This window comes from Desmodus rotundus, chromosome 6 (assembly GCF_022682495.2).
Source record: "Desmodus rotundus isolate HL8 chromosome 6, HLdesRot8A.1, whole genome shotgun sequence".
Lineage (NCBI taxonomy): Eukaryota > Metazoa > Chordata > Mammalia > Chiroptera > Phyllostomidae > Desmodus > Desmodus rotundus.
This window is the reverse complement of record NC_071392.1, coordinates 66607855-66620599: the sequence shown is the minus strand read 5'-3', so window position 1 is coordinate 66620599 and position 12745 is coordinate 66607855. Positions and strand designations below refer to the sequence as shown.

The following is a 12745-nucleotide window of genomic DNA, read 5'->3' as shown; positions in this document are numbered from 1 at the left end:
AATAGTATCCATGTAATAGGCATACCAGAAGGAGAAGAAGAAAAGCAAGGGATAGAAAACCTGTTTGAAAAAGTAATGATGGAAAATTTCCCTAATCTGATGAGAGAAAAAATAACCCAAATCCAGGACACACAGAGAGTTCCAAGCAAGCAGAACTCAAAGAGGCCCACTGCAAGACACATCCTAGTTAAAATGGCAAAATTCCAAGACAAAGAGACGATCTTAAAGGCAGCAAGGGAGAAACAGGTAGTAACATACAAGGGAGCCCCAAAAAGGTTAGCAACTGACTTCTCAATGGAAACGCTCCAAGCCAGAAGAGAATGGCAAAAAATATTCCAAGTAAGGAGAACCAGAGGCCTGCAACCAAGACTACTTTCCCAGCAAGGCTCTCAATCAAGATAGAAGGTCAAATAAAGAGTTTCTTAGACAAAAGAAGTCTAAAAGAATACACTTCCACCAAACCAGCTCTGCAAGAGATGCAAAAGGGACTTCCTTAAGGAAAAGAAGGAAAAGAGAAAGAGAGAAGAACACAGGTATGACAAAATGGCAATGAATAACTACCTATCGACAATAACCTTAAACACAAATGAATTAAATGCTCCAATCAAAAGACATAGAATAGCTGAATGGATAAGAAAACATGACCCACACATATGCTGCCTACAATAGACCCATCTCAGGACAAAAGACATACACAGACTGAAAGTGAAGGGTTGGAAACAAATGTTCTAAGCAAACGGACAGGAAAAAAAAGCAGGGGTAGCAATACTCATATCAGACAAAATAGACTTCCAAAGAAGGGCCATAAAGAGAGACCCAGAAGGTCACTTCATAATATTCAAAGAACGAATCCACCAAGAAGACATAAACATTGTAAATATATATGCATCCAACATAGGAGCACACAAATACATAAAGAAAATCTTGGAAGACTTCAAGAAAGATTTTGACAGCAACACAATTATAGTAGGGACTTTAACACCCCACTGTCGAAAATGGACAGGTCTTCCAAACAAAATATAAACAAGGATATTGTGTCACTTAACAATAACCTGGAGGAAATGGACTTAACTGATATATATATAGAGCTTTTCATTCCAAAGAAACAAAATACACATTCTTTTAAAGTGTACATGGAACTTTTGCAAAGATAGACCACATGATAGGACACAAAGCAAGCCTCAACAAATTCAAGAATATTGAAATCGTATCAAGCATTTTCTCTGCCCACAAGGGATTGAAACTAGAAACCAACCACAAAGGAAAAAAACCCAAAACACTCAAAATCATGGAGACTGAATAGCATGCTATTAAACAATGAATGGGTCAAGAATGAGATTAGGGAAGAAATCAAAAACTTTCTGGAAACAAATGAAAATGAACTCACAACAACCCAAAACCTATGGGACACAGCAAAGGTAGTCCTTAGAGGGAAGTTCATAGCAATACAGGCCTACCTTAAATAGTTAGAAACATTTCAAACAAAGAAACTAACCCTACGCCTACAAGAACTCGAGGAACAACAACAAAGACAGCCCAGAAAAGCAGAAGTAAGGAAATAACCAAGATCAGAGCAGAGTTAAATGACATAGAGACTAAAAGCACAATTCTAAGGATCAATGAATCCAGGAGCTAGGTCTTTGAAAAGATAACAAAATCTACAAGCCTTTAAGTAGGCTCATCAAGAAAAAAAAAAAAAAAAAGAGAATCCACATAAACACAATTAGAAAAGAAAGAGGAGAGATTACAAGTGATACCAGAGAAATGCAAAAGATTGTAAGAAATTACTATGAGGAACTGTATGCCAAGAAATTTGAAAACCAAGGTGAAATGGACACATTTCTAGAAAACTATAATCTTCCAAAACTGAAGGAAGAAGAAGCAGAAAACCTGAACAGACCAATAACAGCAGACAAAATTGAAGCAGTCATCAAAAAACTCCCAACACACAAAAACCCTGGACCAGATGGTTTCACAGGAGAATTCTACAAAACATTTGGGAAGACCTAACCCCTATCCTTCACAGACCATTCCAAAAATCCAAACTAATGGAAGTCTCCCAAACTCTTTTTATGAAGCCAGCATCATTCCAATCCCAAAACCAGATAAAGACATGACAAAGAAAGAAAACATCAGGCCAATATCGCTGATGAACATAGACGCTAAAATTCTCAACAAAATATTAGCAAACCACGTCCAGCAATACATTAAAAAGATCATCCACCATGACTAAGTGGGATTCATCCCAGGGATGCAAGGATGGTACAATATTTTCAAATCAATAAACATAATACATCACATAAACAACAGTAAAGACAAAAGTCACATGATCATATAAATAGATGCAGAAAAAGCATTTGATAAGATCCAGCACCCATTTCTGATAAAAACACTCAGCAAAGTGGGAATAAAGGGACCATTCCTCAACATAATAAAGGCCATATGTGAGAGACCTACAGCCAAGATCATACTCAATGGACAAAAACTTAGAGCTTTCCCACTAAGATCAGGAACAAGACAAGGATGCCCTCTTTCACTACTCCTATTCAACATAGTATTGGAAGTCCTAGACACAGCAATCAAACAAGAAAAAGAAATGAAAGGCATACAAATAGGACAGGAGGAAATGAAACTGTCACTGTTTGCAGATGACATGATACTGTACATGGAAAATCCTATAGACTCCACCAAAAAACTACTTGACCTAATAAATGCATTTGGCAAAACAGCTGGATACAAAGTCAATACTCAGAAAACAAAGGCATTCCTTATACCAACAACGAAAGTGCAGAAACAGAAATCAGGAAAAAAAATCCCATTTGATATAGCAACAAGAAAAATAAAGTGTCTGGGAATATACCTAACCAAGAAGGTAAAAAACCTGAACTCAGAAAACTACACCACACTGAAGAAAGAAATTAAAGAAGACACAAACAAATGGAAGCATGTACCATGCTCATGGATTGGAAGAATTAACATCATCAAAATGGCCATACTACCCAAAGCGATTTATAGATTCAATGCAATCCCTATTAAAGTACCCATGACATATTTCACAGATATACAACTAACACTTCAGAAATTTATATGAAACCATAAACGACCCTGAATAGCTGCAGCAATTTTGAGAAAGAAGAACAAAGCAGAAGGGATCACAATACCTGATATCAAACTGTATTACAAGGCCACTCTAATCAAAAGAGCCTGGTCCTGGCATAAAAACAGGCACATAGACCAATGGAACAGAACAGAGAGCCCAAAAATAAACTCAAGTCTTTACAGTCAATTAATATTTGACAAAGGAGGCAGCAGCATAAAATGGAGCAAAAACAGCCTCTTCAGCAGATGGTGTTGGGAGATCTGGACAGCTATGTGAAAAAAAAAGAAACTCGATCACCAACTTATGCCATACACAAAAATAAACTCAAGATGGATAAAAGACTTAAATATAAGTTTTAACACCATAAAAGTCTTCGAGGAAAACATTGGCAGGAAAATCTCAGACATTCCACACAGCAACATCCTCACAGACATGTCCCCTAAAGGAAGGGACATAAAGGAAAGAATAAACAAATGAGACCTCATCAAAATAAAAGCTTCTGCATGGCTAACGAAAACAGCATTAAAATACAAAGAGAATCAACGGTTTGGGAAAACATATTTGCCAATGATATCTCAGACAAGGGCCTGATCTCCAATATACATAAAGAACTCACATGACTGCACTCCAAGAAATCAAACAACCCAATTAAAAAATTGGCAAAGGACTTGAACAGATACTGCTCCAAGGAAGACATACAGAGGGCCCAGAGACATGTGAAAAGAGGCTCAGCATCACTAGTCATCAGAGAGATGCAAATTAAAACCATGATGAGGTACCATCTTACACCAGTCAGAGTGGCCAACATAATCAAATCCACAAACAAATGTTGGAGAGGATGCGGAGAAAAGGGAACCCTAGTGCACTGTTGGTGGGAATGCAGACTGGTGCGGCCACTGTGGAAAACAGTATGGAATTTCCTCAGAAAACCAAAAATTGAAGTGCCCTTTGACCCAGCAATTCTGCTGCTGGGATTATACCCTAAGAGCCCTGAAACACCAGTCCAAAAGAACCTGTGCACCCCAATGTTCATAGCAGCACAATTTACAATAGCCCAGTACTGGAAGCAACCTAAGTGCCCATCAGCAAATGAGTGGATCCAAAAACTATGGTATATCTACACAATGGAATTCTACACTGCAGAGAGAAAGAAGGAGCTTATACCCTTTGCAACAGCATGAATGGAACTGTAGAGCATTATGCTAAGTAAAATAAGCCAGACGGTGAGGGACAAATACCATACGATCTCACCTGTAAGTGGATCCTAATCAACAAAGCAAACAAGCAAGCAAAATATAACCAGAGTCATGGAAATAAAGAACAAGCTGACAGTAACCAGATGGGAGTGGGGAGAGTGATAATGAGGGATAATAGGGCAAAGGTCTTCAAAGAATATGTTTAAATGACACATGGACAAAGCCAAAGTGGGTAGGATCCAGGGTGGGAGGTGTGGATGTGTAGGGCAGAAGGTGATTGGTGGGGAGGGGGGCAGGAAATGGAGACAACTGTACTTGAAAAATAATTAAAAAAAAAAAAAAAAGAATGAGTGTCAAGCTCACTGAGAACTACAGTCCCAAACAGCTCAGGTTTGTTTCAAATCCTATCTTCTACACTCTGCTGAGTGAATAATAACTGGAACCTGGAAACATCGGGGCCCTAGCCCAGGAGAAAATAGACTACCCTCTCACACTATATACTGATTAAATTTGTTGAAATTAAAAAAAAATTCAAGAACCATAAATGCTCAAAGCTTTGTCCTAGTAACCCAACTTCAGTGAGTTTATTTTGAAATAAATAATTCTACACAAATTTAAAACACTAGAATATGTATATTCTAATCTACTTATGATTAGACTATCCTAATAAAATTAAGATATTCAGTATACATATTTAGTAGAATGAACTGATACTCATTTTGGTGCATATCAATTGTATTTTCAATATTAGAGGTGCAGAGAATAAGGTTTTAAAAATTCACACTCCCATGTACTTACTTTAGGTGAGTAATCATGGTGAAAACAAATTTGAGAAAGAAGCAATCCCTTCAATGAAAGGAAAAGGAAAAGAAAAGAGATACTTATCAGAAATCACACAAAGTCATTCAACTCATTCAACCTTCCTGTACTCACAGGGAAATTTCCCTTCTGCCCTCAGATACAGTGATAGAGAAATTGTTATTTCTGCCTTCCAATACAGTGATGAGAGTATTGCAGAAAAGTATTCTCCTAAATCAGATGGAAGGATACACAAGACTCATCATGGGGTTTATATAGTAGATTCTCAGTACAATGGAAGAAGCAAAACTTGTTGGCTTCCTGGGTTCTTATACATCATTATGTTAGGACAATTGGTTTTATCATAAAAATCCTAATCAAGTATATATGTAAACACTATAAAATTACCAATCAAAACTTGTTTTAAAATTCAGTAAGTTAATTTGTCAGTGACATATCATTATAACAGAAAATGATACTTACAATATTAATTAGCCAGCCTTAAATTTACAAATTTAGATTGACTTTTACACACACATTGTATTAATCATGTTATAAAATTTTAAAGTAAATCACACAAACTTATAACTAAGAAATAATTATTTTAAATATCAACTATTTTATAACATAATGTGTGTATATATTGTGTTAAGTATTGTCTTAATTTTATATAAATATTTTTATCTCTTATGTAAAAAGGCAAAATGCAAAAAACAAGATATGATGAGAAAAAGATGTATTTTAAGGGAATCTCTAAAGTGAAAAATAGTTTTAATGGTGCCGTAATATTTTCTGAATGATGATCTCTTCTATTTAAAATACTTTCTTTTTTACTTATTTATTTTTAATTACTTTATTGTTCAATTACAGTTGTCTGCATTTTCCCTCCACCACTCCCCTGTACCCCAGCCAAACCCACCTCCCTCCTTTGCTTTCATCCACCCCCTTGGTTTTGTCCATGTGTCCTTTATTCCTGAAAACCCTTCTCCCCACCATCCCCTTCCCACTCTCCTCTGACTATTGTTATATTGTTCTTAATTTCAATGTCTCTGGTTATATTTTGTTTGCTTTTTTCTTTTGTTGGTTATGTTCCAGTTAAAAGTGAGATCATATGGTATTTCTCATTCAACATCTGGCTTATTTCACTTAGCATAATGATCTCCAGTTACATCCATGCTGTTGCAAAGGGTATAAACTCCTTCTTTCTATCTTTTGTGTAGAATTCCATTGTGTAAATGTACCACAGTTTATGATCCACTTCTTTGCTGATGGGCACTTTGGTTGCTTCCAGCACTTGGCTATTGTCAAATAAATAACTCATATGATCTCACCTTTAACTGGAACACAATAAATACAACAAAAAAGGAAACAAAATATAACCAGAGACATTGAAGTTAAGAACAATCTAACAATGGGCAGGGGGGAGTGGAGAGGGGACAGTGAGGAAAGGGGATTACAGGAACTACTTTAAAGGACACATGGACCAAATCAAGGGGGAGGGAGCGGGGTTCAGCTGGGGTGGGGTGGAGGGATGGGGAGAAAAGGCACACAACTGTAATTGAATAACAATAAAAAATTAAAAAAAAAAAAGAAACTTAAAAAAAAAAAAAAACCTCACATGACTCCACTCTAGGAAGACAAACAACCCAATTAAAAAATGGGCAAAAGACTTGAACAGACACTTCTCCAAGGAGGACATACAGAGGGCCCAGAGGCATATGAAAAGATGATCAGCATCACTAGCCATCAGAGAGATGCAAAATAAAACCACAATGAGACACCACTTCACACCAGTCAGAATGGCCATCATAAACAAATCAACAAACAAATGTTGGAGAGGATGTGGAGAAAAGGGAACTCTAGTGCACTGTTGGTGGGAATGCAGACTAGTGCAGCCACTGTGGAAAACAGTATGGAATTTCCTCAGAAAACTAAAAATGGAACTGCCGTTTGACCCAGCAATTCCACTACTGGGAGTATAGACTAAGAGCCCTAAAACACCAATCCAAAAGAACCTGTGCACCCCAATGTTCATAGCAGCACAATTTAAAATACTTTATTTAATTTTGCATGCTAAAGAGATAATAAAAAGGAAAATAAGGAAAAACCCTAATGCATAGAGTTACATAAATATGGTTAAAAACATCCTAATATAGAGATATGAAAAATAGGGTAATACTTTTGAGGAAAAGTTGAGACTAATAATAATTTTAGTCCTGAATATGAACTTTAGTGGTGAATAGAATCCTTCAAATTTTGGGTTTAGTTGATCAGTTACTTGGTTGTGTATAGACATATGGCAAGTGGTAGAATCAAAGAGAAGGAGAAAGCGAAGAAGAATGGGGACTACTTTAAAGCAGCAGCCGCAATCCCCATCCTGTTGCCCATGCTCATAACTCATTTATACTTGTAATACAACAACAGTACAAAAATTTAAAAATTCAAAAAATATTTTTAAAATACCAGGATTAAAAAAAACCACACACACACAGCAGGCACAAAATGAACACACCGTATAGGTCCACTTATGTACCATTATAATCTCATAAATGAGAACATGTTCAAAGAATATATTTGGTAGCTTTCATTTTGTCCTATTTTTCTCATTGAAGCATAACATTTTCCCAGATTATGTTAATTGAAGTTACTTGCTAGAGATATAGAGAATGACGTTTTACTCTTTGACTTATTTTCTTGTTGAGTGTTCCACCATGAATCTGACTAGTAACAAGATTTATTTGATATCCACTAGTGGATCATTACTTTGTACACTAATAAACACTTGTACTGTCAAAGATTGGTGGAGATTATTTTAGGAAGTAATCAACTCAGTTCTATTAAATTTTGAAGGTACAGAGCAGATGGGAGAAAACTAAATGTTACTATTTATAAAACTTCTGTTAAGAAGAAAGATTAAATAAAACAACACAGAAAAATAAACTGCCTCTTAATACTCACGGTTACCTATTAACAAGCTGTAACATGTTACTATATATATAAAATTAAAGTGAAGCAATAATTTCAATTAATAGTGTTACAACTACTAATGCTTCATTATAGTTATAAAAAAGAAAATATATGAAAAAAGATTAATCAACTGAGCATGTACTATTTTACTAAAGTGTGAATATAGACTTTTCACTTTGTTTAAATTTAACACTTTAGACACAGGGGTGTTCAACTTGCGGCCCATGGGCTACATGCCGTCAGGATGGCTATAAATGCAGCCCAACACAAAATCATAAATTTACTTAAAACATTATGAGATATTTTTTGTGATTATGTGTCACAACATATTTAATGTATGGCTCAAGACAACCCTTCTTCTTCCACTGAGGCCCAGAGATGCCAAAAGTTTGGACATCCCTTGGGAGTAAGAGAAGTACCCCAAAATCCCAATTGTACATACTCTCTTAACTCTATAACTTAATATGTGCTATACATAGTTAAATTTTTACTATTATTTATAATTTATGCTATTAAAGTTGTCCTACTTTTTCTCCCATTAGACCCCCTTCACCCAGCAACATAGTTTGGCCAACAACCTGGTGGCCATAGGTTTGGCCACCAGGACTTGTAGCCTGCCTTGTTCCTAGGTCCACACCAGCCACACATACTTCAGGCACCACTCAATGGTGCCAAAGGAAAGTTTATGTAGACAGGTCCTCAAGCTCTATACCAAAAATATCAAAAAATCACTTTTAATCATTCTGTGGGGAGAAAGGCACTCAAAGGCTTTTGATTAGCTGTAGACTAAATACAATTTCTTATTTATAATATGAAAAAATATAGGCTTCCTCAAATTCTGTTAGTTATATGTATTTTTATGAATAAAAATGTAAAATAACTCCAAATTTTCCCCCTTCATATGTGATTATTAAATAATATTTTTAGTGCATATTGCATAGTGGTAGTTATAAAAATGGTGTGTATAATACACTCCACTTAACAGTCAGTCTTCTACTCTGGTGAATTCAGAAGTTTTTTTTTTTTAATTTTTAAAAAATTTTATTTTTGTTCAAGTACAGTTGTCTGCATTTTCCCCCACTACTCTCCATGTGTCCTTTATAGTTTTTCCTGAAAACACTTCCCCCCTTCCCCCCCCATTATCCCCTCCCACTTTCCCTCTGGTTACTATCAGTTTGTTCTTAATATCAATGCCTCTGATTATATTTTGTCTGAAATTTTATTTTTTCAAGAATAAGAAAAGTATGTGAGAAAGAAATGAATTAGCAAATAAAAATCAGATTCTTAAAGTTGTCTGTTTTCTATCAGAAAAGGGGAGATGTTAATGAAGGAAAGAAAACAAGAAAATAATGTCTTCTGTCTTTTGCTGTGATTAGAAATGGATAGGGGGAAGATCTCAGAAGGTATCACATGAGGCAGATAATGGTGTCTGCAAAGCATTTGTCTTAGAATCAGCTGAGGGATTGTAAAAATGAAGAATTCTGGGTCTTCTTCCAAGCCTACTGAATCAGAAACTAGAATTTAGCCTAACATTTCCATTTCACCAAAATGCATGTGTGTTTTATATGCACACTAAATTTGAGTAGCAGTACGTAAAGCAGAAGTTTGTCAGAGAAACCATTTCACAAAGGAAAAAAGGACCCCACTCCAGAGGTTTTCTGGTGGAGACCTGGCTACTAATTCAACTGGGATGAACCCTAGGGACATATGAAGTTAAATTCTGCAAGGTAAGGACTTTGATGTGTGCAGCAGATCAGCAATTGGTTTAATTTATTTTAGATACTATCAGGGGAAAAAGGAACAGAACTAATGGGAACATTTTTGGTATTTTCTTCAACTGGCTGAGCTAAAGTAACAATCTTTTTCTTCAGAGTAAGATAGGCAAGAGAAATTGTTTTTTTGTTTGTTTGTTTGCTTTTGTTTTCTGCTTAAAAGTTTACTGTAATAAACTAATAATAGTCATAAAAATAGTGCATTGGCCAGTGGGTTGGATTAAGCAATAAAAATGAGAAATTTTACAGGAAAGAAAGGTATGATAAGATATGACATGTGAGCTAAGATAATTATTTTCCAAATTTGGAAACTTCTGTTCAAAGCCCCAATAACTCTCAGTCCAGCCTAAGCACACTTTTTAGTTATTTTTTCCTCCGACCTACCCAAGTGTAAGGAAAATGGAGTCAGTCAGGCTTCCTCACCCAGATGTCCGGGCAAATATAACTTAGCAGTGTTCATATAACCTTAAGTAGGGACTGGCATGCATAGAGAAGCTCTGTAATATAACTGAAGGTCAGTATTGGCACTTTGCCAGCTTTGTGTGCACTTAGTATACAAGGGAATCGGGACTTTCTGTGTGTGTGAGTCTTGTGGCTTGCAGCATTCATGGCTCGCCCACCCCATTATAAAGGCATGTCAGATATCACGATGGCTCCTCAAATTTTCTTCCATCTGCCCGAATCCCATGTGAATCTGCCTGGCCTTGAATGGTTGCAGAACACCAAGGATGATTTAATTTCCTAAATGGGCAATTCTGCCCATTTTCAAACCAGATTCCTTTTTAGCATAGTATGAAGTGGAAAATACCATTGTACTCACAACCCAACACTTTCTTTCTAAGTCTGAACAGATTCAGAGTGTCCTACTTTTAAATATTAGTAACTATTAGTAACTATTCCAGATGCCTGGAAAAGTTTAACAAACATAACAAGTGATTGATAATTTAGAGAATTATTAGAAATAATAAGACTACTAGATTTGTTTTCCTTATATATCACCCAAATTAAAATGGAATTAGGATTTCCCTTTAGATCTGTACTAATTTCATTCTCATTGATTTCACAAATATTCACTGAGTAGGCATCAGGATGTTATAGCAAGGTGTTATAGTAATTTGTTTCTGTACATAGTTCCCTTAAACTCTCTGACATATTCCACTTCAATCTGATAGCTATCTTTTTATTGTCCCAATGAAAGGGAGATTAGGAGAATAGAAAACAAATAAAGGTTCTAGGATACTTGTTATGCTTAATTCTGAGACTCTGGACTAGTGTTATTCTAAAGTAGATAGGAGTGACTAGGAATTGTAGCCACAAGCTGGCAGCCTGGTTGGCAGTGGCCTGGACCCAGCCAGCAAGATTGGGCTGTACCAGACCTGCAAGGGAGATGCAGGGAAGCCAGTGGCCACCTGAACTGCCCACCTAGTCCCCACCTTCCTTGGGAAAACTGTATGCCCAGATAATTGCACATGGGGCATTGGCTTTCTGGGGGCACAGTGACCCCTGCCTCTGCTTCCTGGTGGCTCTTGCCCTGGATGTCATGAGAGTGGACTATGACTAGGAACCCCTGAACTCTTCCTACTTGCCCACAGCCCTGGAGCTCCAGGATGCCCCATAGCACTTCCTTGAGCAGGTGGACCTGACAACTCCTCTCTGGCCTATGGATCTCAGATCTTTATGCTCCTGCAGCTTTGGCCCAGGGTCTAGACACATCTCCTGGCCTCCTTTCTGCCCTTTGCTATTCAGCAGGTTGTGGCTCATCAGGTCAATGAGCCTAACCAATGGTAAGTCCAGTGGGACATGTGGGCCATGTTGGTGGTAGCAGTTGTGACTTCAGTAGAGTCCCACATCCAAGACCTCTTCCACCTCAAAGGGCAGGTTTGGCCACCAGGACTTGTAGCCTGCCTTGTTCCTAGGTCCACACCAGCCACACATACTTCAGGCACCACTCAATGACCCTGTGGCTTTCAGCTATCTCTGAGCACCTGGGTGATGAAGCTGGAGTCCCCCTTACCCCGATTCTTCCAGAGCTCTATCACATGGTGGAGCTGGCCTGCAGGCTGGAGCTTACCACTGAGGGCCCTGGATGCTGTGGCCCTGTTAGGAAGCAGGACCTCCCAGTTTTTAGTGTGGAACTGTGCCTGGTGGACCCCCACAGTACTGGGAGGTACCCTTAGATGAGGCAGTGACTGTGCCAGTGCCCAGTGTGCTCCTGCAACCTTGACAGCTCTTCAGTGCCACTTTACTGCTTCGGCACAATTTCACATCCAGCGTACTGACCCCGAGAATCAAGGAGAAGGTGCTGCATGTGAGGACTAACTGCCCATCCCTTCCCACCCTCTGGACTGCCAAGTGTGACTGCTTCAAGGGCTCCAAGGACCACATCACCCTCATCGCCTGCTACCATGCCAGGTCCACAAGGCCAGATTCCAGCAGCCCTCTTGAACTCTCCCATTCCCTATGGGTGAACTTTTGGGGGGATAATGATGCTTGTGGGGTGTGGCAGTCACTTGCCCTGTTACATGGCACTTGGAGTACCTGGGCCAAGCACCTGAAGAAGAGAAGGACAGAATAGAGTGGGGGATCCTGGTAATGGATTAGGACACAAGACCACTCACCCTACTAACCAAGACCAAGAAGCTGGTGAATACAGCACCACTGACTGGAGTGCCCTGGTGTGTTCCCATGGACAGTGGGTGAGTGGTGGGTAGGGGCTCCAGTGGAGGTGACAGAGCACAGTGGCTGTGATTTGGCAAGCACATAGGTCCTGCATGTGTGCAAGGCCTGTGACATTCTGTTTGTGGACGTCAATAAGAGCCAGGGAGCTTTTGGGTACGCTGGCTGCAGGCCTTACTGGGGCTGAACGAAAACTGGGGGGCCCACTACTACCCCTGCATATAGAGCTGATTACA

The 12745-nt window shown here is 38.3% G+C and overlaps 1 pseudogene; it reads left to right on the top strand.

Moving 5' to 3' along the window:
• Nucleotides 1-11825: 11825 nt before the first annotated feature.
• LOC139440250 (transmembrane protein 132A pseudogene) lies at nt 11826-12696 on the top strand (annotated as a pseudogene).
• Nucleotides 12697-12745: the final 49 nt, after the last annotated feature.